This window comes from Balearica regulorum, chromosome 12, assembly GCF_011004875.1.
Source record: "Balearica regulorum gibbericeps isolate bBalReg1 chromosome 12, bBalReg1.pri, whole genome shotgun sequence".
Taxonomy (NCBI): domain Eukaryota; kingdom Metazoa; phylum Chordata; class Aves; order Gruiformes; family Gruidae; genus Balearica; species Balearica regulorum.
The window spans coordinates 2,930,434-2,957,735 of NC_046195.1; the positions used below are offsets into that span (position 1 = coordinate 2,930,434).

At 54.7% G+C, this 27,302-nt stretch overlaps 1 protein-coding gene across 2 annotated transcripts in view; it reads left to right on the forward strand.

Moving 5' to 3' along the window:
• The first annotated feature begins 1,151 nt into the window (after positions 1–1,151).
• Positions 1,152–27,302, forward strand: part of LINGO1 (leucine rich repeat and Ig domain containing 1) — a 159,932-nt gene continuing 133,781 nt past the window's right edge. The window contains exons 1-2 of one of the 2 annotated variants that reach the window (XM_075764706.1): positions 1,152–1,505; positions 16,011–16,183. The gene's annotated coding sequence lies outside the window, so the exon portion shown is untranslated. Of the gene's footprint in view, positions 1,506–16,010; positions 16,184–21,383; positions 21,403–27,302 lie in introns of those variants that run through there. The other variant, XM_075764705.1, reaches the window with a different exon arrangement.

Genomic DNA, 27,302 nt, shown 5'->3' on the forward strand with positions numbered 1-27,302 from the left:
TGAAAGGGAGCCCAGCGCATTTTCCCTGGGTCCAGCGTGCCGAGCCCTCTGCGGCCTCTCTCCCCCCAGCCCTGGGAAGCGGGGAGGCAAACCCGGCCAGAGGGATAAGATTAGATCTGGGAACAGAACAATGCACAATTCAATCATCTTGCCAACTTGCAAGAGAGCACCCCGAACGCCGCCTAGCAATGGGTTTTACGGATGAGTGCATGAACGTGTTCACAAAAACAGAGCCTGTGGAGAGGGCGAGGGCTGCTCAGGGAGCAGGCTCTGCCGTAGCTCCGTACGCCTTTCCGTAAGGATTAGCGTCTCCTGCGCCGTGCGGCCCGTGCCGGGTGTACAGCCACGAGCGCCGCGTGTGTGCAGGACATGGTGCAAGCTGGTCTTGCAGAGCGATGGCTGAAGATGATTCTGCGAGGCCAGGGGGGCTGTTTGGGCACGGGGTGCAGCAGGGTTCAAGGAGAGGCCCTGCAGAGCTGGCAGACTGGGCCTGTAATTTCCAGGCAGAGTTTTTTGCATGGCTGCTGAATGCACCGAGCACCAAGGAAGGCTACGGCTTCCCTTCAGACTTTGCTGAGATGTTACATGGATAAAATCTTCCTTGGAAAGCCCCTCCAGCGAGGTGAAGGCTGTTGGTAGAGCCGTGCAGCTGGGGACAGTTTGTCCCAGCGTCCCCCGACTGCAGCGTGACTGGGGTTCACTGGGAAGGTGCAGGGCAGCGGAGAAGCACAGCCAGGGATCCAGGAACATTTCCCCCCCCAGCAACCCGGCAGCGATGCCATCCTGGTGGGGATCTCTCACTGTCCCAAAACAACGGGGGGGTGTGGGGGGGTGGCTTTGTGTCCTGTTTGTTGGAGACACAGCTGAGCCCCGACAGCTCGACGCACTGATGGCTGCAAAGGCTTTGCTGCCTTTGCAGCCATCAGTGCGTCGAGCTGTCGGGGCTCAGCCGCATTGCATACCCAGCACCCATGGGAGCCCAAGGGAGGCCGGGGGGGGGGGGGTGATGTGATGGACATCGTGCATTCTCCGGGGGGGAGTGTGTGTGCCAGGCAGCACCCCCCCCGCCTGGCTATACGGACGCTCTCTCTTTAAAGCAATCCCGGCCGCTATTTGTCACCGGGGCCGGGAACAAGGAGGCGGGGGCGGGCGGGGGGCGCGGCGCCTGGGTACGGCGGCGGCTGCTGCTGGTGCTGCTGTTGCTGCTGCTGCTGCTGCGGGAGGTGCCCGGCGCCGCGGCGGCGAGCGGAGCCTTGAACCGCGTTGCGCGGGGAGCGGCGAGAACCGAGCAAGCCCCGGGGTATGCGCTCGCCCCCGCCGCTGCCGTTGGAGCGGGGTGTGGGTAAACGGGCGCGGAGGAGCGCGGAAGCAAACGGAGAGCGGCGGGGAGCGGGGCGGAGGAGCCCGGCCGAGCTCCGAGCGGCGGAGGATGCGCCGAGCCCCGCGGAGCCGAGCTCAGCTGCAACGCGGAGCAACTCGCCCGGCCGCCGGCCCAGCCCTCGGAGGTAACGGCGGAGGAAGGGAGCGGGGAGCGGGGCAGCCGCATCGGGATGGGGCTGGAGGGATGGGAGGGGGGGGGGGCACCCTGCCACCCTGCCACCCTGCCACCCTGCCACCGCCCCGTGCTCCCTGGGGACCTGCGGCTCCTCAAGGCATCACTCAGCAAGTGCTACCCAGCTCCCCCGCAGCGGGGCTGGGATGAGGGAAGGCCCCCCCCCCCCTCCTTTGGGGCAGGTAGGTGGGGGTCGCCGTGCTCTCAGCCCCATCGGCCCACCGCCCGAGCTGCTGGAGGCCCAGCCCGGAGGGATGGCAGATGCTCAGCACCAACCTCAAAACCGCTGCGATCGAAGCTCGGCTTTGAGGTTCGATGCATCCAGTAACCTCAGGCAGCGCGCACGGGAGATGGGCAGAGCTCGGCGCGGGGCTGCCTTGCTGCCGGCAGGCCGGCTGCTCGCCCGCCTTGCCACCCGTTCCCCGAAACTGGCCAACTTTGGGCTGACTCCATGGGGCACCTGGCTCCCAGTAGCGGTGGGTGCGATGGGAGCCAGTCCCTGCCTTGGGCGGCTTAGGCTTGAGCTAGAGGAGATGAGAAGGGTGCCTGGACCATCGTGGCTCGACCTCTAGGGACCAACGGCTCAATGACGGACGATACCCCAGGTTTAGCAACAAGAGGGGTTCAATTCGATCCCAGATCTTATTCGATCTTATTCACCAGATGATGTGCCCTGCTAGGGAAGCTGCCTGCATGCGTCTTACGTCTTGCTCAGCTTCCCTGCCAGAGTAGGGCAAATTGCAAAGCTGTCCCCTTGCCCCCCCATCCATGTCTCTGTTGAGAAACTGAGTCTCATCTCATGTTCCTCACCTTGTACAGGAGCAACCCACCCCAACAGTGACCGGAGGGCCCCAGGGCTCTTCTTTTATCTGCTGCGCTGCTAAGAAAGGAGAGAGAGGGGTTTAATTATCCTCAAGTGTCAGTTCAAGATAAATCTGCTGGGACACAGCTCTTGGCAGGTGCGAAATAACAGGTCGTTTTCATGCATGGGAGGCTGAGCTGAGAACGGTTCAGCGGTTTAATTGGCGGCTCCTAGGAAGGGTTCATACCAGGGTACAGAAAATGGGACGGTGCAGGCTCCAGCAGCGATCCTGGCACTACAGCTGTGGCAGAGGGAAGATGGATGCTGAAGGCTAAGAGCTTGCTCCGGTGCGTTGCTTCGGGGGCTTGGCGCAGAGCGGGTGCTTTGGGCTGGTAGCACAATCTTAGGTCGATGCCGTCCTCTGAGGGGCTGATGCTTTTCCAGCGTCGTCTCGTTTCTGCTGATCTTTTCAGTTGGTTCCCGAGGGACTCCTTGCAGGGCCATCAGGAGATGTGCCTCGTTTTATGGGGTACTCGGGGAGCCAAGAGTGAGGGAACCAGGGCACTCCAGAGCTCTCTTCTAGGCACGTAAGGTGGGATGGCCTCAGGCTTTATCAAACAGCTTCTCTTCCCTCCTTCTGCCAAAATCCCTGAAATGCTTTACAGGAGCTCTCGAGATAAGCGTTTGAAGAATTTCGGTTCTCTGACTCCATGGGGAAAAGCTTGTTTCCTCTCCGAACGGCTGCGGCAGGGGAGCTCGGCACCCACGGGGGATGTTCCTGCCATGCCAGGGCTGCAGCGCTGGGATGCATTGAGCATCTGTCTCCTCGTCTCCCATCCTGCCCATGCCATGGCCACTGGCCCCTGGAGCTGGATTCAGATCACAGAACGGAAGCTCCTCCAGCTGTAGCATCCCACCATGGCCGTATCACTACCATGAAATGAGGCCTCTCTGCAGCCGGACCCTCCAACGTGTTGGTCTGGGACACACCAGCGGGATGAAGGAGGACATAATATTCTATTTTATTGTTCATCCAGATGTGCTGAGCTTTTACGTGTCCTCCTTCCTCAGCCTTCCCAGGGGTGGCACTGGGGAGATATTTTAAAGAACGGTGTCCCCCATCCCTGCTGACTCGTTGGAGGACATGTGGATATGCAGAGCTGGTGCCGCTGCTTTTCTGAAGCTGTGGTGGTGTGTTGTTACTGTAGTGATGTTCCTAGTTTTAAGGTCCAAGATAACGTCTTAGCCGTACTTCATTTTGGTGCTGGGTGGAAGAAGTCAGCCCTGGTGCAGTTCCCACCAGCACGTAACAGCAGCTGGCGTTAGAGGTCTGGAGTTGGTCCTGACCACCATCAGTTCTGGCTCCTCTTGCTTATGGCTGTCGTCTGTTGCTGACACTGTAAGGAGACGTTCAGTAAATGTTCTTGTAAGACGGTGAGTTTTGTAGGCACGTAGATACGGTGTGTTCAGGAAGACCCGCTTACTAGACGTCATCTCAGCACCGTCCCCTTTCCGTTTGTGCTCGCTGTGACTGCCGCCATTTCGCTTGCAGCCGTGCTCCGGTCCTGCCAGAGTCGCATCCCTCCTTTGCAAATCCGTATTAGTGAAACTTGTAGGTTGTTTTACGGCTTCAAACCTCGTTGATGCTCCTGGTGCTGATCCCCGTGGCCTGCGTGGTGCTGATGCCGATGTGGAATAGCTGGATATCTGGCCAGGGGTGGCAGGGCCGAGGACAGCTCTGAGAAGAGGCTTTCTGTCCCTCGCTGTAGTTATATCTGTGCCCGAGTCTCTGACAAAGGCATTTTGGAGGTGTGATTGAGGGGCAGAGACTCTTCCTCACCTCTCATTAGAGGTCAAGATGCCATGAGATGGGTGGACCGAGTGAGAGCAAAATCCACACTTTATTTCTGCTGCAGCAAGCTTTTGATGCCACCTGTGACAGGAGCATATTTAGACTTGATGTATATCCCCCGCTTTCACTTTGGGCTTCGGATCAAGGCATAAGAGCTTTTGACACATGCACATACAACAAAGGGAAAAAAAAATATAAATTAAACCCACAATCCTCAAAATGTTTGCAAATCCAAGAGCTTATCCTCACCCCGGGTAGGCAAAATTAACCAAGGGTAGGATCAGTAAATCATAGAATCAGCCACTTTCATCATCGAACACGAGGCGGCTGGGAGCGCAGCTGGCACAAAGCAACGTAACCACACCGAGTCTTCGCGGGGATGCTCAGGATCCGGCGGCGCAGGTTGTTTTTTTTTTTTTTCTCCTTTAATACCATTGCAGCGAGTGGCTTGGGAACCAGCGGGGCTCCCAGCGACACGTGGTCAGGATTGGGCCTCAGAGGGGTGGGATTAAGAAAAAAAGGCTATCATCTGAGGTACCAAGGGCATCCACTGGACACGGGGTCGGTGGGATGGACAGTGGCTGACTCGGGACCAAATGGGTCCCTTGTCAAAGCAGTCTGATAACTTCTCCCTCCTCATCACTTCAGTTTTTGGTTGAACTCTCAGACTTTTAGCCCGGGGAGGAGATTTAAACTATCCCTGCAAAGCTGAGAACATCCCACCTGGAGATCGGCACACCAATGCCAACAATCCTAACCATAAAGGGGCTGGTTGTCCAGCATCCCACCGCTTTAGCCACTCTCCTACCTCCACTTAACATCAAAGCCCATCGCCAGCAAGGCTGGGCTCTGCTGCTGAGCCATGCCTGTCATCTCTCGTTACTCTTGAGGGAGCGGAGCCGTACGGTGAGGTGGGATCAGGCCGCCCTGGCGTATCAGCATCCATGGTGCACGACACCTCGAGGCAGCCTCCACCGCGGCTGACCGTACGTGGGGCACGTGCCGGCAGCAGCGGGGAGAAGACGGGCTGGCATCTGGCCTTCAAATCCGTCCTTCTGCTGCGACGAAAGCAAACTCGGAGCGGGCAGAAGTAGGGCAGGTGGCATCTCCCTCACCTACGCTCACGTTGAGCCAGGCTGGCGTGTGCCCCGCGGGCAGCAGCGAGCCCAGGCTCTCCTGAGGCAAGGTACGAGTGGAGGAAGACGGCACAGGTCTCATTAAAATCAGCGGGGACTCCAGAAACCCAGCGCACAGGGAGCGTTTGAAGGGTTTGTTTTTTTTTTCCAGTGTCTTTGGATCTGGGACGTCGGCCGGAGTGGTGGCGGCTCCCGAGTACCCCGGCGGTGTCGGAGGTTGGGGTCAGGCCAGTCCATCTGGATTTTCATGGCATTATCTCTTAAACGCCTTTAACTACAATAGGATGGCCTGACTGATTGGATTGTGCTCTGTAATTAATTAGCTGGGTGCGCTGTACGTGAAGGAGCTACAGTGGGAAGAGAGGGGGAACCTGCCAGCGAGAGTCGTTCGGCTTCAAATGGCCATTTCTCATTAAACCAGCGTCGTGCGGCATTAGTCACTGGGCACAGGGGGCCATTTCCAGTGTCCTGGCCCTTTTCCGGGACACTAATTGCATTTTTGCTGCCCGAACGTTCCCCCGGAGCTCAATGTGCTGCACCCCACTTCCACCTGGCCTCGGGGACTCAGACCGGGGTGTACCTGGGGGTGCTGAGGGGGTGCCCCCTCTCCTCAGAAAGCCCCCGTGAGCGGTGTAGGACTGTGCAGCCTTGCCAGGGCCCATGGGCTGCTCCCCACTCCTCTGGCCATGCATTAGCTCCGGCTCCTTTGTCTGCTTTTAGCATCCATTTGTATCTTTAAACAGAAAGCATCCCTCTTAGGTTAATTGTTTCTTTTTTTTTTTTTTTTTTTGCTCCTTTGTGTTTACTGTGGGGATTAATAAGGAACTGCAGTGTAAGGGAAATCTGCAACGTTTATTGTTTAATTGAGGAAAACGCTGCTGGACCGGGCCCGGCCTGGTGGGTGCTGGGCCGGGGGCAGGGAGAGCACCGGGTGCCTGAGGAGCCGTGGGGCCTGTGGTCTCCCGGCCGGCCCTGACAAGAACCGTGCCTTGTCCCCACAGCTGGTACTGCCCGGTGAGTCTGCTCAGCTCCTTGCTGTCCCCACAGCTCTACCTGGCTCAAATATTTCAAGTTTTTTGCTATTTTTTTTGTTTTTTTAAGGGGCTGCTTTCTGGGCGCGTGGGTGAGGCCTGGGGGTGGCTGGGGGCGCCTGGCTCTAGGCCCGTTTGTGCAGCCCTCCTTCCCGGATCCTTCCCTGACAGGAGGGGCCTTGACGGCCTTAACCGTAGCGTGAGGGCAGGATGTGGCCTCGCAGGGCGAGCTGTGTACCCCGCTGATGTTGTGGGCAGAGGGGTGTCCCCTGCCAGCCCCGGGCAGGGGTGGCTCCTGGGTGATGGCCGCCCGGGGCACCGTTCAGCCCTGCTGCTGGGTGCTGGTGCGGGTGGAGCAGAGCTGCCTCTGCCCTGGGTGCTTCCACCCCTTGTTGGGGGTGTCGTCTGTAAAGTGAAATCTGCTTTCTGCTCCGGCATCCCGGTCCCCGCTGCGGGGACAGCAGGCTCGTCCCATGGTGCTGGGCCCGTCTGACTGATCCATGGCTCCGTCTTTAGCTGCCGGGTTCCTCTGGTGCCCATTTGGAAAGCGGCGAGCTGGGCCGTTTGCTGCTGACCGGCACATCTCGACTTTTTGCAAAATTTCAAGCTGGCTTGTGACAGGGAAGCTGATGCTCTGCCTGCAGATGTCCCCTGGCATCAAAATGGTCCCTCCGCCTCTTAAATCTTGTTATGCCTGCGTTCGCCTTTCCCCTCCCGCAAGCGTAGGAAAGCTTTGCCGTACAACCCTGCGTGCAGCTGGGGAGCGCGGTCCAAGCCTCCCTGGGAACCCTTATCAAACAATGCTTATCAAACATCCCTTATCCAGCAGCCCAGCATGTGTCAGGGGGGTCTGGAATGGGGTCTCCCCAGGCTGCTGTGGGCCAGGGGCTCCCCGATGGTGCGAGGAGGCTGGGGCAGGGAAGAGAGCAGGGTTGGCATCGCCGCCAAGCCGAAGAAGGAGTTGTAGTGCCCTCTGCACCAAAGGCTGATAAATCTTGGAGGAAAAAAAAAAAAGCAACCCAAAGAAAAAAACAACAACAAAAGGCATGTGCCAGCCTAGCTTAACCCACAAAGGAAAACCACGTCATTTAAAAAAGAAAAGCTTTTAAAAATAAATTTTTTAGCAGAGAATGCCACTCAGGAGTGTCAATGAGCTCTGTTTCAAGAGTTGGGAAACAAAATGCTCTAGGAGCTGTGAAATGAAGCCTCTCGTTTTCAAACTCTCCAAGTGTCAGGTGCGGCTCCTCGAGCTCCATGTTTTTCCAGCTGGCTGTGCTGGATCCAGCCTGGCTGTGTACTGGTGCTGGCTGCTCCCAGCGGCTGCTGCTTGCTGGAAACAGGGAATTCACCATTTTGGTGAAGGGGAGAAGCTGTGGCTCAGGTCTGTGTTACATCTTGCCTTGGTTTCCCACTCGCTGGTGGGGCTGAAGGGGAGGTGGTGAGCCCCACGGAGCATCCCTGAATTTTTATTTTTTTTTTAATTGGCCAAGAAGCCCTCTCATTTGCTTCGCCTCTGACTAATGAGGCGCATCTCACTTTGACAACGTGTCACAAGCAATAAATTTCTCAGGCGCTGCTGGGCTGCAGGGATGCCCTTGTGCTCCTGCCTGGGCTCGCCCTTCTCCACATCGCCCTACGCCACTGGCTTTTGCCCCAACCTAGCCCTTGAGCATCCTCCCAGAGAAGGAGAGGAGGGTTGGGGTGAAAACGTCTGGGTGTGAAAGATCCTATGGAGGACATTTTTTCCCATCAAAAATGCATTTTTATTGGGAAATTTTGCAGCGACAGGTCTCCTTTGGTGAGAAGGGGTAGGTCTCCAATAGGAAAATCCAGATGGATCCATGAATTTCAAAGCGTTCCCCATGGGAAGGCAATTCTGGCTTTATCAGAAGTGCCCTGGTCGCTCCAGGGAGGTGTGGAGACTAAATCCTCCTTCCCTACCCATCTCGCTGTGGTCGGGCCGTGGGGCACAGCGACAGGGGCCGGAACAGCCTTGCTGGGACCCTGGCTCTGGAGGGTGACATCCTTGTGCGTAGTAAGAGCGTATGGTACAGGTATCGTATGGTATAGGTATTGTATGGTGCTCGTATAGGTGAGGAGAAGGCTTGTGGGTAAGCTGGGGGCTGCCACCCCAGGGCAGAGATGCTCAGCCCCATCTGGCTGTGCAGGAAGGGGTCAGATGCTGCTCTGTCCGAAGGTGCGGACACCTTTGTGTTGTCACCTCTTGTGAGGTGACACTAACCTTCCCTCTCCCGGTGTCGTTAAGGGACTGCTCAAGGTTTCTAATCATTGATGGGAAGCACCAACTATTAACAATGCTTCTCTTTGTATTCTTGATGGATTCTCTTTAAGCATTGCTCTTAGTGGCTCTCCACTGTTAGCTTTTGTTTTCTACTCAATAGCTTGTCTAATAAACGCCATTATCGTGGGCACAAATCTACTTCATGTCTCAATTCCACTTGGCAAGAGTTGGTAATAACAGCGGAACAGCATCCTTTGAAAAGGGGCTCTGTCACCAGCAGCCGCGGATGCCGCTTCGCTTCCCACACCTGTCCCCAGAGCAGATAAAGACAAGGGGAAGATGCGTGGCCAGAAAGCAAAAGGGGCATCTGCCTGATAAATTGGATGTCTAAGCGGTGCCGGCAGCAGCCACTGCAGCGGCTCCGGGGATCAGGGCAGCATGGCCCCTGCCACCTTGGTAATTAGAGAAAATGTGCTTATGGCCTGAGATCCTTCCTAATTCCAGCAGATTGGAGGGGAAAAATGGTGGTGAAGGGTGATGGCTTGTCAGGGACGGAGATCAGAAGTATTTCTTAGAGCTTGAAGGAGCTTCTCATTTATGGCCAAATAAAGCCGTTGCCTCCCAGTCTAAATCTGGGCCTGGAAAGGCTTTAACGGGTAGGTGCTGGGGTGCTTACTGGGTTTTGGGTCAGCCTGCGGGTCCATAGATGGAGATATTAAGGTGACTCCATGTTTCATCTGAGGGCAGTGTGTTTCCGAGGGCATTTAAACCTACCGAGACCTGACCCTGATGCCGGCGCTGCAGCGACTCTTGCTTGTTACCGTCCCTCCTGAGCGAGCAGCCGCAGCGGAGAGCGAATGGTGTTTTAATTGAGTCGAACCTTATTTCTGCCAGGCCAGGGGGAGCTCAGCTGCTGCGTTGTCAGAGCTTCCCAAGGAGGACTTCCCATGCTCAGGGAAAGGGGACCAGCAGCGGGAGCACGCTGCCCAGGCTCCCCTCTGAGCTCTCAGCTGTCCCGTTGCTGGATGTCTGACTGCCTCCAAGATCTGTCCCTTCCCTGACTTATAAATATTTTATTCTCTCGGTACCTACTGCATCAAATAATTGTTTTAAAAGGCATTTTCTTTTGCCTTTTTTTTTTTTCCTTACTCGTTTCTTGCATTTTAAAACGTACCCGCCACGTGTGCAGCGCTCAAACATGCTCTCGGCTTCCCCCCAAATGTAATTGCTTTAGAACTGCTGATAGCTGGTGAAAGCAATTTTCTCTACATCACGGAAGACTCCAGCTCCTCTCATCCTTCCTGCGAGCCTTTACAGCTGCTGTCCCCCAGCCTTGCCTTCTTTCTGCCGCTGCGCAACGCTCAGCACCTAAGCTTGCGGTACCTCTGCTTTCCGGGATGATGCTCTCGCTTTCCCAGGGGAAGAGGCTTGAGTGGGTGCGTGGTGAGGGACCTCTCTGTGGGGAATGACTAGCTGCTTTTGAGCTTCTGCTGGTGCCACGTCTCCCCGGCTGGCTGGGTATCTCCCCATGCTAGGCGCGTGCTCGTCTCGGTTTTGCAGCTCCACCGCCCGCGCATTTAACATGCTCTTTCTGTTTGCAGGACGTGTTGGGCTTTCAAAAGCATTAATGATGGAAAATAAATTGGAATCTGAGAGAAATAATCTTTAGGCATTCTCTGTAGGCCTTGTCTTGCCTTGCCTTCCTCAGCCATGTTGAAGGCTGCGGCTGGAGGGGAATATAAATGAGGAGGAGCCCCAGGTCCCTCTGATCTGTTGTGATGCCTTTTGCTCAGTGGATCTCGCTGCAGGGAGCCTGCCCGCTCGCTGGTGCTGATAAACCTAAGGGGGTCTCGAGGGGGTGGAAGTGATGAGGCGTTGCTGGACCTTCTCGGAGGGCTTGCAGTCCTGAGTCAAAGAAGGTCAGAGAGCTTAGGGCATGCCAAGGCTTCTGAGGGTCTGTGCCCTGCTCGGGTGGCTTTAGTAGCATCCTGGCTCAGGGCAGTGTTTGTCTGTGCCTCTTTGGTTCTGCCCCAGCCTGTCCTGGGGAACCAGGATCTTGTGTCAGAGACCCACCTTTCAGATAAGGTGGCAGGTAAATGCACCTAAACATGCTCTGTGCACGCTCCAGCTGTAGCATTCCCTGAGAGACCTCAGGGTGGTGGGTGTTCTCCTGCTGAGACCCCATCAGGTGTTGGTCTCCTGCTTGGAGTGGAAGATGGGATCCCCCCCAGGACCACTGCCCTCAGAAGCATCAGGGGGTTGGTAGGTGATGGGGGCAGGATGCTTCTTGCCTGAACCTCAGTTTAAGCCTAAAAAGAATGAGATCTGCTTGTGTCTGAAAGCCAAGGGCTTTGGCAGGAGCAGATTCAGACGCGTGGAGGAGTGTCTGCCCCTCTGTCACAAACAGTCCCTGTGTGAAACGTGACTTCCCATGACTGGATAATTAACGGCACGGTGGGTTGTTCAGATGAGAACATGATAAAGAAAATCCTACCAAGTTGTCAGAGCTTGCATTTTCACGGCAGCTTTTGGAGGTTCCCTCTCCTCCTTCCTCCATGCTTCCGATGCTGGAGAGATGGTGCTGGTTACCCTTGGGATGTCCCAACTGAGGCCAGCAGCATCTTTGGAGGCACCCAAATGTCTTGGATGGGCACCCTCACAGCAGGACAGGGTACAGCGGCTTTGTCAGCATCAAAACATTCGGTCCTTGGAGGAGAGCCAGTGTGCCAGAAAACCTGCTCATTTGTCCTGCTCCTGCAAAACAAATGTGGAGCTGGCACGGACCATGACTCCATGGAGAGCCATACCTCACGCCGGCCTCCAGCGAGAGGCTGTTCAGGCGCTGTTGCCTATCTTAGCCTGGCCTCTGGGCTGCTCTTGGACACGAACCAGCCTTATAACGAAAGCTTTTTCTATGTCTGTCTGTTTTCTGAGCATCAATTTAATGTCTGGAAAATCCTGTTGCAGTGGAGCCTAGAGCACTTTAAAGATGCCCGGGGAGAGGACGGATGCTCTGTAGGGACCCTGCGTATGCCAGGTGGGGAGAGAAACCCAGCTGGCCTCCACGGACAGCTGCCCAATCTGGGGGTTGAGCCTCACGCTTGCAGCTGGAAGAGCTGAGGTCTGGAGGTTGTATTGCTGAACAGGATTTCACTTGAAATTTGGACAGAAATTGTTGGGTTTTGGCAACTCTAGTGCTTGGCTGTTCGTGTGCTCACACTGAGGGCGGGTTGTCTGCTTCTTTCTCCTTTTAAATGGAGAGATACCCAGATGTCTCCAGCTCAAAACCAACTGAATTGAGACTTTCTGCCCATTTCCCAAGGGACTGGGCTTGGTGTGGTGAGGGGAATACCAGGGTTTGCTCCCACAGCATGGATGCCCATTGCTGGGAGAGCCTGATGCAGTACGTATGTGTCCTCCCAACCTCAGACCTTTGGAGATGTCTAGATGACGAGCTAGGAGTTTGGGCAGGGAGGTTGCACAGGTCTGAAACCTGCTGTGATCCTCACGTTGGCACGATGAGTGTTGCTTGTAGATCCATCCCTTCTGGAGCTGGATGATGCTGATGGCTTTCAGCTCCCCCAGAAGCCGGAGTCACGGCCATCTGGCTTCTCTGAGGTGCTCCATATCTCCCCAAAGTTGGGACTTCTTGCAGCGGTATCCTCCCAGTCACATAGTTATGTGCTGTCTTAATAGTGTCAAGCTCTGAATGAGCTCGGGCAATTTGCTTTATAAAGCAACGCACTAAATATGTCAACACTCAGTGCATGTTTTTAATATAATATTTCAGATTGTTTTGAAAGAAGCCAAGATCCTTCTTTCCCTCTTCATTAGGAACGTTTTATGTGAAAAGAGATGAACAATAGAGAGAGTTTGCCAGAGAGAAAGCTTTCTGAAGTATTTGTTGCTGCTGAGAAATCAGCTGCTTTTTTACAAAAAAAAAAAAAAAAACCCTCAATGCATAACTACCAGGGCAATTAAGCAGTGCGTAAGCTGCCAAGGAAGGTTGTAGGATCGGCTTTGCTGGAGATATTGAAGGCCAGGCTTGACCATAGCCATCGGGCATGCTTTAGGCACAGTAAATCCCTGTGCTTCAAGGGGGAATGGACTAAATAACCCACCAGCAGCTCCCAGCCACCCAGGAGTTTTAGAAATACAGTCTGAGCTGATCTGGCAGGAGCACTTCCAGGCTGGAGGAGTGAGTGGGGTTGTGAATTTTGTACTGTTTCAGCCCAGAAATTATGGCTTTGGCTTTCAGCTTGCTTCTCAGCAGGACCAGGGGTGGGTTCCGTCCTGGTCTCCAGCTGGGAGACTTGGTCTCCTGCCATGGAAAGGTTAAGGCCTCCTGCCTGGCTGCTTGCAATTCTCTGTTCTGGCTGATGCTAGCCAAAAGAAAAAAAACCAACAACCAAACCCAAAAAATCCCACTGCAATACTTTCATCAGGGAAACTGGGTTCTTGTTTCTCCTCCAGAGAGTTTTTCTTTTGTCACAAGTTGGAGGAAACTTCCAGAGAACTTGGAACTTTCTTCTTCAGCAAGGACAAACCTGGGGAGATGATGTGAAGGAGCTGTTCCCCAAAGCCTCCTGGCTCTCCTTCCATCAGGCCTCCCCAGCCATGGCCCCATGGTGGCGGTCTGAGATGATTTCCTCACGAAATGGAGGGAAGCCAAAGAGCCTGGATCCTTCCCATCATGGAATAAACCTGTCTGAAAGCCAGGGAGCTCCTGCCTCATTAGCTGGGGTGGGTGGCACCGGGGTGGTGGACCCTGGAGAGGGATTTGAGAGAAGAAGGTGATCTCGCTGCCAGGATCAGCCCAGGAGAACATGCAGATGTTGGCATGATAGCCAGCTCTGCAGGGATGCTGGCTGTGCCGGGATGCCCTGACCCAGGGCAGGGCAGGAGGGGACGCACGACGTGGCTCCGAGGTGGGACCTGGCATGTTGTGCATGTGCTCTCCGCAAGATGCTGCTGGGGATTAGGGGAGGCCCCGTGAGAAGCATCCCTGGGGATGCTGCTGCCCATCGCTGCTCGGTGCAGGCAGCTGCGGCACCATCCCTTCCTGCACCCAGGACAGGCAGGATTTGGTTTTTCTTCACCTCCTGGTAATCCTGCTCAAATATTCTTCCTGCAGATCTGGTTCCCCCCCCCCCGCTCCTAAATGGAGTGTTTAAGCTTATTCTTTTCTTTTCTGTGAAAGAGGCAGTAAATCCTTTATCCTGCCTGGCTATTTCTATGCGCGTATTTTCTCATTGTGCTCCAGCTTGTCAGCTGTGTCAAAGCCCGGAAACCTTGGCCTCTGTTGGATTCCAGACTTGGATTTCTCTGTATTTAACAACACAGGCTCCCTTGGACTAACAGTTCTTTTCTCTCCCCTTGGTGTCTTTTTTTTTTTTTTTTTTTTTTAAAAATACCTGGTTAAAAAAAGCCCTGACAAAAAGGGAGCAAGCAGAGAGGTAATGGTCTGTTGGGTTCAGCCCCAGCACCAGCCTGCCAGCGCCGGCAAGGAGTGAAAACTGGGGTGTCCTCCTGCCCCCCACCCCATGCCTCTGGGGTGCCAGGGCTGCCCTGGGGAAGGGGTACCCCCCCACAGTCCCCCCTGGACGAGGGAGCTTTCCGGAGATTAGCTTGGGATCGGGGGTGCCTAATGCTCGGGCAGTGGATCCAGCGAGCACAAAGGCAGGATTGCGGCATGCGGGGGGATTAGCCGGGGGGAGGCAGGTGGCTTTCGGTGTGCCAGGGCCATGTGCCAGCTCCGGCCGCGGTGCCCGCTCCTGGGAGCAAACCTGGGGTGTCTCCATGGGGGAGATCTGATGGAGGGACGGACAGACAGCTGTCCTCATGGCTGGGGACACAATGGCCTGGCTGTGATGCTGCTGACGGCTGCAGGTGGCACTTGGGATGGTCAGTGCCCCCCCGTTCCCTGGGGCCAGCTCCACCAGCTCCGCTTTGCAGCCATGCTGGAGCCTCGGGAACGCCCTGGCAGCTTACCACGCCAGGCAGCATGGGTGTTTGTGCGAGAACAAAGGAATAAACAATGGAAACTGTGATTAATTAACGCAGCTAATTAGCAGCGCGCTTGGCCTGGCCTGGAGCTTGGTAAGGTGCCAAGATCAGAGGAGAAGCCGGAGAAGTGACTCTGGTGGGAACCTCTTTGGGGAGTGAGTGGGGAAGGGGATAGGATGCTTTCCCACTACCACTTTGCAACGTGCCCGCGCTGGGAGCTGGGATTGGGGAAATCACTGCTGACAGGCAGCTATCGCCGTCCCCAGCAGCATCCTTCCGTTCCCCGGTGCTGCCTTTGCTGAGACATCGCTTCCCTCGGTCACAATCAGCATCAGGAGCTGGGTGTTAGACCCTCCTGTGCTCCAGTGCTGCCAGTGTTAATTACCGAACCCTCATTAGGGTCAGTGGAGTCGTCTTCCCCACAGAATAGGATCCTCCTCGCTCGCCTTCCCCTACACAGTACGGCCGTCTTATTCTTTGCTCTCCATTTGCAAATTAGCGCGAGGACCACGATCAGCAAACAAATTTGCAGCAAGCGCGTGGCGGGCTTGGAGATTTGGAAGAATCCTTGGCAAATATTTGCCAGCTTCTACCATGAACCTTGCAGATACTTTTCATGACCGAGAGACGCTGAGCGTAACTGGCAACTTGGGATAGGATGCCAGACCTTGGTTTGGGGATGGATGCTAAAAAATACCTAAGCTAACGCTTGCTTCCATCCCTCCTCCTTCCTGTCCTCTTGCTGTGCAGCATCAGGATATCTTAAGATGTGATACACTTGACTGCAGCCGTTGCAGGATCACATCATTCCCATTAAAAGGTGGCTGCGGCTAAATACCATTTGCTCAGCAAGGTCTAAAGCGATGCCCTTCGGAGTAATTGGGAGACACGGCCCCTTTTCTGAGGACCGGAGAGTCTATTTTTCAAGGCACCATCGCTTTATTATTAATTTGTTAAGCACTGACTGCTCAAAACTGTTTGAGACGCAAAAAAAGGATGTGAGCTCTGCCTTGGGGACCTCGCCGCTAAATAAATGTATTAAATCAAACCCTTGCTGGAGAGGATAGTGCTGCATACAAAAGTGAAGCTGGTTAGAGGAGGGGGAAGGTGCCACCTCCTCCATCAGGAAAGGATCTCGCTTCTCTTTCAGCATTGAAGTCGGGAGGAGCGCTCGCAGATCAGCAGGTCAAGGACCTGCTTTCTTTAGTATTTCCGAGGTGGCAGTGAGACCTCTTGACTTGGGAGCAGAGAGGGGAAAAAAAGCCAATATTTCAAGTTCTTCACTTTCCTAACTTTCAAGTTGAACTTGCTGTGGGGTTGGGTTTGCTCAGTGGGCGCTCGAGGCCGCGCGTTCCCAGCCTGACGTCTCCTGTGCCTTCTCGCCCGCAGCCCCCTGCGCCCGGGAGCCATGAGCCGCCTTCAGCACCCGCAGAGCCGCCGGAGCAGCCCCCCGGCCGCAGCCCCTCGGCGCTGTTAGGCTTCCCCACTCGCCCAGGAAGGTGCCCGTCGCTGGCGGGGAGAACCGGCTGCGCCCGCACCCAGCCTCTCGCATCCCTCCCAAGGTAAGGACCGCATCTTTTCTGTCTGTAACCCGTTGCTTGCAGACCGTATCCTATCTGTGAATTTGCTCGTAGTTTTTGAAGGTAGCCTGGGCTGCTGCAAGGAGCTGGGCTTGGGTGGGACCAGCGCCTTGTGAATGCCTTGGCTTTCCCTGATATACTTCTGAGGATAATTGGCTATAATTTGCCTCTTAATGATGCTCTGGAGGGTTCCCAAGTACGCGCCGCATTTCCTCCCACTGTAAAAGGCCTTTGGGGTATTTTGGAGGCTTCCTGTGGAGGGGAGCGAGGGGGGATGTTTGGGAGAGGGCTGAGCCCCTGTCCCAGTGAAACACCTCGTCTGCCCTTTGCAGTTTGCAGTAGGGTGGTTTTTTTAGGGTTAAAGAAGTAGGTGTGCAGAGAGTGAGCCAGGGCTGAGGCTGATGTGGGCTAACCGCCGTCCCAATGGGTGCGATATCAGTATTCACGCCTGAGGAGTGGAAATCAGGTTTAGAAACCAAAAACTCAATTTCTGGGATTGTTTTGGGTTTTGAGATTTTTGGGCCTCTTGTTTTCAAGCTTCTCCTTGCAAACAGAGGCATCAGCTGTGTGCGGGAACATATGGGAATCACGACTTCTCCATGCGTGCAATCCCTACGCCCGCAGAGCTGGGGCCTGGAGGAAGATGTGGGTGTCGCCAGCTTATGGCAGGGTGGGCGAGGACACAAGACCCTTGTTTTGAGAGGTCTGCGAGAGGGTCGCAGCAGCCCCAGTGAGCTAAAACATAAGCCAGAGCTGGGATCTGGCTTGTCTTGGCTCCCTTTGGGAGCTCCCTGCCTGCACCTATGGAGCTGGGATGAACCGGGATGCTCCAGCCGGGGGAAGCAGGGGCTGGTTAGCGCTGCTGAGGCTGACATCCTCGGCCATAAATATCCAGCCTGTTCTAATCCTCCCGGTAGCTCCAGCGCTGCTGTTTTCCTAAGAGTTATTTGACTCTTTGTGTTGCACTTCTCAGACAAATGGCTTTTAAATAAAACCCTCTGCTAACTCGTTAGGCCTCCTGTCCAGGTCACTTCCTGCATGGGTGATTTATAGGGCTGCTTTTAACATTTTATTAACTTTAAATCGCCGGAGCCAGTCAATCGGAGTCTATCCCATTAGCGGTGGTGAGTGGCAGCCCCGGGCATCAGGCTCTCCTGCAGCCTCCTTCGCTTCTGGGGCGACCACAGGGCGAGAGGTGAGAAAGAACAGGAGGAGGATTCAGATAAGGAGGAATAGATCGGGGACGGATAAGTGAATCGCATAAGGGTTAAGGAGATAATGGGGCTTGTGATTGTATATGGGGAGCTGGCTTATCTCCTGCCGTTGGTACGTGTTTTGTCGGCTGCATCCCCTGCAGCGTGTGCTGGACCGTGTAGCGATGGGTGAGAAGGATCAGGGCTCTGTAAGGAGGTGGCTGCACACCCTGGGTAGGATGTAACTCCTCCTGTAGCAATGCCGGAGACAGAGCCTTCCTCCACGCATGTGTACATGCACAAGCCCCTTTAGGTCCTGGCATCCCATCCGATCCAGCGGGCTGCTCCCGGGGAGCCTTGAATCCAGTTCCCTACCATCTCAAACCCTCCTCTGCAGCTCCTTCCCCCTTTGAGGACAGCCAGCTCTGGACAGTCCCCAGCGGCGGGGTGAGCGGGGCTGGGCCCAGCACCGGCACGCAGGATGCCGGGTGCTGAGCGAGCAGAGACCGCTCCAGCTGGGAAATCCAAACGAGACAGAGATCGTAAGTGATGTAAGGCTGCAGCAGCAGCTTTGATTATCTCTGGTTTTGTTGCTGCTCTCCCCCCCGTGCCCTGTCTTTGTTCCACCCGTGCTCAGAGATGTTATTCAGTGGAGTTTGCCAGCTCTTGGTAACAGGGGGAAAAAAAAACCCCTGAACTCCTGCACAACCAGAGCTAATGAGCTCTCTCTGGAAATAAAAGCATCCTGAGGACAGCCTTGCCATACAGAACAGCCCGTTCTCTGTGGCTGCTCCGGCCACCGCCTCCAAGCCATGGCCCAGCGTGGGGCTGTTGGGAGCTGAGCGGAGCTGTCACCTCCCATCCTTCCCCCCAGCCATCGCTCATGTGAGGCATCGAGAAAGTCGAGTCATGGTTTGCTCCTCTGGCAGAGCTCTGCTGCGGGGACGGGGATTTGGGAGCATTTGCCTGACACCCTGATGCAGAGCCCATCACCTTGGGCATGCTCGCAGGACACGGCAAGGGGGGGACACGAGTCCCCACAGGCCAGGACCAGTTTTAACTGGCTCGAAAAGGGATTTTTGGGTAAGGCCCTGGCTCCCATCGCCAGCTGGGTGGATGGGTGTAAGGAGGTGGGCCCGCTGCAGCATTGCATGTCTGCAGAGAGAGCAGACCTGCAGTCCCCAAGGGCTGTGGAGGTTGTCAGGCGTATGGCCAGGAGGGAATTTATCTTGCAGCAACGCCGGCATCTGAAAGCCATCGCTTCTGATGTGCCCATGATTTGCTGAAACCTGCGTCTCCTTTGTCATATTTCTGTCTGTCTCTGCCTCAAATCCCAGAGCAAAGACTGAGAACTTGCTCGCAGAGAGGAGCAGGGTTTTTTTTTCTCCACCTTTAAATATTTATTCTGAGCTCTCAAGATATGCACGCTGTGATCCGGGGAGCCTGCCTGCATGCTGGCAGTGCCTCCTGTATGGCAGAGGGGGGGCTGGCTGCCCTTCCCTCTGGGGAGCGCAGGCAGAGCCTGCCCCTCCTCCTGCTGCTGCCCTGTGCAAGAACTGGGTCCGAGAGGATTGACGTGGGGCGTTCACCTCTTCCCACACATGTGCTCATGCGAGAACAAAACCCAAGGCCCAGTGAAGTGCTGCGCAAAGAAGGCACGGGGTTGTAAGCTGCGTTTTTGGGGAAGGGGCTGAGAGAGAGGTAAAAGCAGCCTGGCCCATCCGGCAAGCTCCATCGCTGGGGTGGCGCATCCCAAATGGCACCAAGCTCTCCGTACCCTGCCTGACTTTCCCTGTCCCCGGCAGCATGCAGAGCTGCCGCTGGAGGTTTTCCCTCTCGTCTTTGCAGCCTGTCCCAGGCTCTCAAGGTCATGCAGGTAACCGGAGCGATGCCGCCAGCCCTGGCTTTGCAGCCTGAGCTGCCGTGCTGCGCTCAGCTGCGGGTTTGGTCCTCCCTCCCTTTCGCTTTTTTTGCTCTACTTTTCCAAACCTTCCTGCTGCCGCCGCTTGGGTACACGGATTTAATTCAGGGAGAGCAGCCCCGTGCCTCTGGGATGCATGTGCCCGGCACGCCGATGAGGAGCGGTGGCTCTGCCCTGGGATGTGCTGGGCACCGAGGGGCTGTGCCAGAGCACAGCCACGCCGCAGACGTGGTCCTGTGGATCCCTGCGAAAGGAGAGATGGAGTCCCAGCTGGCTCCAACCACCGCCCTCCAAGCACGTCCCTGGAAGCTGGTTGTCCCGCAGAGCTGGGTCCCCTCTGGCTCTGCCGTAAGGGTGCCTGGACAGAGAGAGAACGGTTTTTTGCACCTTCTCGCCGTAGCTCAAGTACGGTAGTGTTTACTTCTAGGAGAAAGGCTGGGAACAGATTTCTCAGCAGCTCTGCAAGGGCTGGGAGGATGTCTGCCTTTCCAGGTGAGCACACAAATTGCTACCTCTGCCTCCAGCTGCTGCAGCCCAGGCGGCCCGCTCAGCAGCTGGCACTCACTGGTGTAGAGGCTTGTTCCCAGTCCCCCCCGGCGGTGCCAGCCACGGGCTCCCCAGGACCCGTAAGCGTGTGGGCGCTGATGCAGAAATCCTCTGCAGAGGCCTAGGATTGGATGGCAGGTGCAGCTCTGCCGGGAGATGCCTTGAAGCCAGCCCGTAGCCAAAGGCAAGAGGAGGCAGAGGAGACAATAGCTGATACAGTGGTTTGTTGGGGGGTTTTTAAGGAGAAATAAATGCAAGGCTCCTCACTGGTACAGTGAGGAGAGCTAAACTCCAGTAAGCTGCAAAGTGATGAGGTTGGGACCATGGCGGTGGTTCCCTGGCTTGCGCTTCCCATGCCTGCCTGCCCTCTGCCTGTACCTGCCACGAGCTGGCAGCAGGACCAGCCCTCTCAACTCTCACTGAATTTCAGACCAGAACAGCCTCATTAGCAGGAAAAGTTTCCCCGAGCGAAGTTACTGAGGCTGTGAGAGGTGCAATTATCTCTCTCTTCTGCTATTGCAACTGTGGGCACTGAAGTTTACTGCTCTTACACCGTGTCACGGCAGAGCTCTTGTGCACAGGCGGGTGCTGCCAGGTGGAAAAGTTAAATTATAGCAAGGACAGTTTTGGGAAAGAAGCTCTTGTTAGCAGTTTGTTCCTGCTTGGTTGTCTCATCGGGTCAGAGCCGTTGCGCCCATGCGGAGCGATGCCAGCTCCTGCCTGTCCCTTCCCTCCTGCCTGCGTGAGGCTTGGTGGCTGCGAGCGCTGCCGCGTGTCGGGCTCCTGCTCTGCCCATTCCCCCTCCTCCTCGCGGTGTCACCCCTTGCCCAGGGCTGCAACACCCTGGGACTCCCTGGCTCCGGTGGGATTATCCACCGAGCAGGAGGAGACAGTGCCAGAAGTTTCTCCTGGGAGTGAAAAGACAAGGTCTGAGACTTATAGGAAATAATTCCTTAAGATTCGAGCTTATTCAGTCATTGGTCATTTGACCTAACAAAACCCCGTGGCACCCCACAAGCCGTAGCGAAAGCTCCCAGAGCACGTGCAGGGCAACTTCGCAGCTGGATGTTGCAATAACTTACTAGTGAATGGTTGGGATAAGTCATATTTCATAAAATCAGCCAGGAAAAAGATTGCTGTTTAATTCTTTTTAATAAACAATGGTGAGCAGTGTGTCTTGGTTCAAGCCAGACTAACTTTTAGAGTGATTCATGGATTTTTCCATGGGAAATAAAGTCACCTTTGTGGGGATTGCTGGTGTGCGGGGTGCCTGCTTTCCTTCGTGAGTAATTCCCCCCCGAAAGCACCGAGGTGTGGAAAAACGATGAACTTCTCTGCGGGAACTGCAGGGGGGACTTGAGAGGGAGGAAGGGTGTGCTTGGCTCTGCCACCGCAGCCATGACTGTATCCTTTTGAAGAGCACTGCAGGAGGTGGGGGAGTGGGAATTTCACCGCCAGAAATGCTGAAGGAGGCGAATCTCGGGGAAAAAAGAGCGGAGCTGAGATGTCTGTGTGTGCCGTCCTGGGCTTTGCTAAGTGAGGTCAGTTGGGACCAGCTGATGCTCCCCCTTGCAAGGTGCTGCAGCACTCCTCTGCCAAAGCAAACACCCGAGGAGAAGCGTGTCCCAGCATCGTTCATTTCTATTTAATTTGGCTTTTCTTTATTTCCAGCACCTTCACTTTTTGCTGGAAACTGGCCAGCCTCCATGGTCCTCCGTGCCGCTGGGATCCACGGGTCCGGGGTGGGAACGTGCGCAGGAGGCGGCAGCGTGCGGCTGGAGGTGTAGCGTGCGTCTGTGCGATGCTGCTTTTTTAAAACAGCCGGGGTGGCATGGGGAAATGCCGGGCAAGGCAGTAGTCATAGGTGTGAGCAGTGCCCGCGCCTCGGAGGCGGCGCCGGGGGCGGCGGCGGCCCTTGGTGCGGCATTGGGGGTTGTTTTTTAGTTTGGAGCTGGAAACCAAAAAAAAAAAAAAAAAAGTAGTAGCTCTGCTGAACTTAAACTTGAAACTTGATGTGGTTTCTTGGTGAGGTTGGGTTTGGTGGTTTTTTTTTGGCTGTTCTTGGTGAAAAATGCAGGTATTTGGCCAAACTCTTGAGTTTCCCAGCATGGGAAAGGAAAGGCGGCACCACGGTGGGAGAGGCTTGTGCAGAGATGCAGTTGGGAAGGAGGTAGAAGGAGAAGTCAGCGTGGAGGTCAGTCCAGCCCTGGGAAGCCACAGGCAGGCTGACATGTCCCTTGGTGCAGGAACAGCCCACGGCAGTGTGGCTCTGCCCACCAAATACCCGCCCGGGTCCCCTGTCCTCGCCACCGCTCCGTGGCGTCGGCAGGGGCCGCGTTCCCAGACCGGCGTGCCACCTTCTCCTTCTCCATCCCTCCCTCTGCCGCGATGCCCATCCCGTATTCATTCCGATGCCCGTGTACTTCTCTAAGCCCAATATACTTTGAATTACTGCTCATCTATTCCTCTTGACATCCTCACGCTCATAACTAGGAAGCCTGCATTACCCGTTTGCACATCTGTCAAACTGCGTGTTCCTTGGCCATTTCCAGAGATACATAAAATTGCCCGTGGTTATGACATTATTGACAACCCACCCCATCTCCTTCCCCCTCCCCGAGCCCAAATGGCTGCCTCGCTTTATGAGGATTGATATTTGGGCAGTAAATATTTTAGAGCCTCATCTGATGAGTGTGTCTGTGCGGGTGAATACATTTCTGGCTGAGGACAGATGTTGGAGCTATCTTCATTGGAAATGCGGGGTCTTGGCTTTCTCCCTCCTGCCTTTGCAGCATCTCTGTCATGTCTCTCCAGCCCCCCAGCGTTGCCTGTTCCTGCTGGGAGGAAGGGGAATCAGAGGGAAAAGCCAAGCAGAGGTTGCCGGGAAGGACTAAGGCTGGTTGGGCGGCAGAGCTCTGCGAGAGATGTTGGGTGTGGACGGCCCATCGCTGCAGCATCCCGATGCTGGGTTCCCCACGTCTGTCAGCAGCAGGATTGAATTTCCACGAGGAAGGTGTTTTCCTTTCCCAAACCCAGGGAAGCCACCAATTCCTGCTGTGTCGGACGAGTAGTTTCATCCCTTTTGAAAAAAAAGAAGACAAGCGTCAAGCTGTCTGTGGTTTCCGAGGGATATATTTTGACTCGGCTGTTCTGAAAAGCCGCTTCATCTCCAAAAGTTTCAAAACACACTTCGGTAAATGCCTCTAAAGAGGAAACAACTTGGGAACAATGTATCCCGGATGACCTGAACCATTTTTTTTATCTTGCGGAGAAGAGCAAAGGAGCCCATTTTCAGTTCCTCAAAATGATTTGCTCTCTTTTCCTTCAATCAGCAAAACGAAAAGCGTTGCCCGATTCCTGAGGAAGAGGAGCAGCAGATGCGGAGCTGCAGCGATGGGCTGGGCTGCGGGTTGGGGTGTCACACCTGGGCTGGGGCTGGTGCCCGGCTGGAGCCAGCAGGATTCAGAGAGTTTTTACAGCACATCTGCCCTTGGGCTCTCTGGGAGCTTTGCTTGTGCTAGTAAGGGGAGTTGTCCTTGCACCCAGGTCTGAGCCTGGGCTGGGACTCAGGTCCCTTCCCTGCGGGGAGGAGAACTGCGCAGGGGGTCTGGCACAAGCCCTCTGCCCCCCAGCAGGCTTGGAGCACGTGCAAGGCAAGTCAGCCCTTGGGTCCCTCGCTCCGTGCCTCCTTCTTACCATTTTGCTGCTTTTTTTTCTCTCTGAGCCTGGAGTGAGTGCATTGAAATGTGTAAAAAAAACCAAAACAAAATCAGCTGCCTGGGGGCGGCTTTGTAACCACTCGGTTGCGATTCCTGAGAGCCTTCGTCGTGAGGGCAGGAGTTTCCCGGCTCTGAAGCGGGGTGCTGCGTGCCGGGCTGGGACCTGCCGACGGGGGTGGGGGGAGCAGGGCGAGGTGCTGTGGGGGCTGCCGGGCTGGCACCCCCGCCGGCGCGTCACCCGAACACCGGCTGTTCCCAGGGCGTGGGTGTCCTTTCCGCACCCTCTCCGCTTGCCGACGGGGGAGCGATGTGCAAAGGGGACTCGGCAGCATGGCTGGATGAGGAGGGAATAGGATGGAGTGTTTCTGGGTCCTGCTGCTTGGGGTTTGAAGCTGTTGCACAGGCAAGAGCCCATCAGCCACCTTCTTGGGGGCCACCAGTGAGCACCAGTGGTTGCTGGTACCACGGTGCCGATGTTCGGTACCGTGGAGTCCGTTGCAACGCGTGCAACATCGAGGAGCTAATCTGTATGGGACAGATCTGCAAAGAGGCTGGGGAGAAGAGACGATGTCCAACTCTGTTTGCAAGGGCTTGCGTCTCCATCTCCGAAAAGCCTCGCTGCGGGAGCCGCGCACCGAGGTGAGGAGTTCAGTGGCCTCATTTACTTGCCGATGAAGGATGCTGCCCTGGCCCTGGCCAGTCTGCTCTTTAACGGCAATATAGTATCTATTTATTTATGATTTCCGTGGGTGGTGTTTTGGATGATCTATTGAGCCAGAGTGAGATATTTTGAGGCACAGTGAGATATTTTAAAAACATCTCATCACTCTGGAAATATCCATGGTGCGATAGCTGCGTATTAGTCATTCGGAAAGGGAGTGATTTCAATGAAAGAAAAAACATTTCATCTTGTCAGAGCATTTTCACTCACTGTCTGCCAGGCAGCTGCTGTCAGCCTTCAGTCTCTGTGGCTGGTTTTACTCTTCTCAGGCTCTGCCTTTTTATTTTATTTCCTAACAAGAAATAAAATAAACCCTCTAATGGATATTGGTAGCTATGAACTCATCAATTGTCAGTAAGAAAGAGCCTTTAAAAAGATGCAATAAACCCTCTTTGCACTGGATTATTTCCAGTGGGATTATTTCTCCCGGGGACTATCTCCATTTGGAAGGAGAAACTCCTCCTCCAGGTATTGGACCTTGAACAAAAGCCCCTGCATCCGACATGATTTATCCCCCTGGAAAGTGGGAGTAACTCCAATACTCTCACACACCAGCTGGGAATGCAGAATTAGGTTCACAGAGAACAGGAGGAAAGATGGTTTTCACCTAGGAGAAAGAAAAAATAAAAAAATCTGTAAGAAAACACAAATGATGAGGCCCCATCCTGCAAGAGGAAACAGCAGAAAGCCGTTCCGCAAATGAAAAGCCAAATGAGCTGTAAAAAAACCACCATGGTAGGAGAGATTTTCACTTGGAGGGAATCCACAATAAATCACCTAATATTCAGCTTTGCACTGCCATTTGGGAAAACGTTCATCATCATCTACTGGTCTCTGCTCTACTTTCCATATAGCTATAGCTGGGGTTTCTATAGCGCAGCCCACGCGCCCCGGGGAGGAGGCGATTCGGCCGAGATGCTCCCATCTCGTCGGATCATTCTCCATAATCAGGCTAAGAGTAATTACACTGTAGTTACACCGTGAGTACTATGCACCGTCGCTTTGCAGGACGCAATTGTCGTTCCCTTGTGTGACTAGTAGGTAACTGCTGAAATGACAACTTACCCTTTGTGGTTAAATGGATTTGTGCTTATACCCAGAGTTTGCCCAGGGTGCGGGATGCCCGAGCGCGTCTAAGGGCACCTCCAGGGAAGGCCGCTGGGGATGTTTTGAGCTATTTCGGGGAAGTTTCTCCGCTGCTGCGGTTCCCCCTTCGCCATCTCCTTCGAGCTGAGCAATCCTGGTTTCCTTTGCACCCGCTGCCGAAGCCCTGCCGCGTACGTCCAGGCAGCTGCCTTCGCTGGGGCTTGCCCGCTCTTCCCGGCGTGCTGCCGTGGTGCTGAGCTCTGGCTGCGTCCCCGTGCGTGCCCACCCCGCCTCCCGCCGCGGTGGTCAGAGCGACTCCAGCCAGGGGTTTAAAATAGAAGCTATTAACTAAAGAGCAGGAGAGGGCGGTGAGGCGGGGGGAGGCAGCCGGGTCCCTCCAGGAGGATGCCAGCGCCGTCTCGGGGTGCCTTGGATGACAGGGGCATCGCTCCCCGTGAAAGCAGGAATCAGGAATTTAGGCTGCCCTGAACCAAGTGCCCAATAAACCACATCTCTCGATAAAAGCTGGGCTCGGCAGTGGGGACTTCTAAGCTTTACACCCCTTGATTTTATTTCTGGCAAAATGAAATGAAAATGGCAAACCAGAGCCATTTCTTCCCTTTAACCTTTTCCCTTTCACGCCCATGCTTTACCCAAAATATTCTCCTTTTGGTTTGCACTTGGAGCTCTCTTGCCGGACGCTCTTAATTTAATTCATACAAGCCGATCTCTTGCATTTCTTGGCCAGAAGCAGGAGTTATCACCCGTGTGGTGAATCCTCCGCTCTCTTGGCGTGGCATCTTCTGCATCCCTTTGCTGATGGTGAGCACATCGCCGTCCCGCGCTCCTGAGTCAGCAGTATGCTGCTGCCGCCGGCGTGCTCTTTTGGCTTAAAAAAAACCCCGAAAGTTTCAGTATTTAAAGTATTTAAGCAGATGGGAAGCCACAAACTACAGTCGGTGGAGGGAGCGTGTTTCATGACTAACAAAATATGCCAGGTAGGCCGTTCCACTTGAGATATTTTCAGGAATATAATCACTTTCACACATCTTCATAAATTTGCCAAAGTGTTAGTTTTCCCCCATATGGATCGGGGAGGATGCAGCATGTCATGACTGTTGCACAGCATCTTGAATGCTGTGTCTTCGTCGTGGGTTTTTTTTTTTTTTTCTTTTCTTTCTTCCCCCCATCCAGGCTGTAATTGAAATAAAAGGTTGATTGCCCTTCCCCCTAATTAGCGTGGGCAGAGGGTCATCCTCAAGCGTTCCCTGGCCTCCATCCAAAGCAGGACAGAGGCGGCAGTGGTTAAATCTCTAATAATTCCCGCAAAAAAGGGTTGGGGTTGGGCTGGAGCGGTGTCAGGGATGCTGTGCCCGGTGGGGTACCAGCGGGTACCGGGGGGATGCTCTAAGGGAGCCCCAAAGGCTGCGTTCTTCCCACTGAGCTCCTTTGAATAGATACTCCAGCATCGTAATGGGGTAAACAAATGCAAAATATTTTGAAGTCATTCAGTCTCAGCATTGGAGTCTTTCTTTTCGTTTTGGTATCGTGGCAAAATTAAATAAAAGGACGCGTTTTCTGCATGTTATTGATCTTTCACTCAAAATCTGGGCCCTTTTCCAGGAAAAATGAGCCCTTTTGTGAACAAAGAGACAGGCACCTTCCCAACAAAAGTCAGCTTTCAAATCCAATGTTCTTTGTGTTTGAAATTTCATGTTTCTGATAGGAAAATATCAATTTCACTCAAATTTGCAGTGAAGTGATGCTAGGGGGGGAAAACGACGACGACACTGCCCTGAATGGATTGATGAGCACTTGAAGGCCAGATTGCTGGAGGGATTTAAAAGCAAAGGGAAACGCAACGTTGTCGCTGATTTTGAACAGCTTGTGTTGTGAATCCAGATCCAGGCTGATG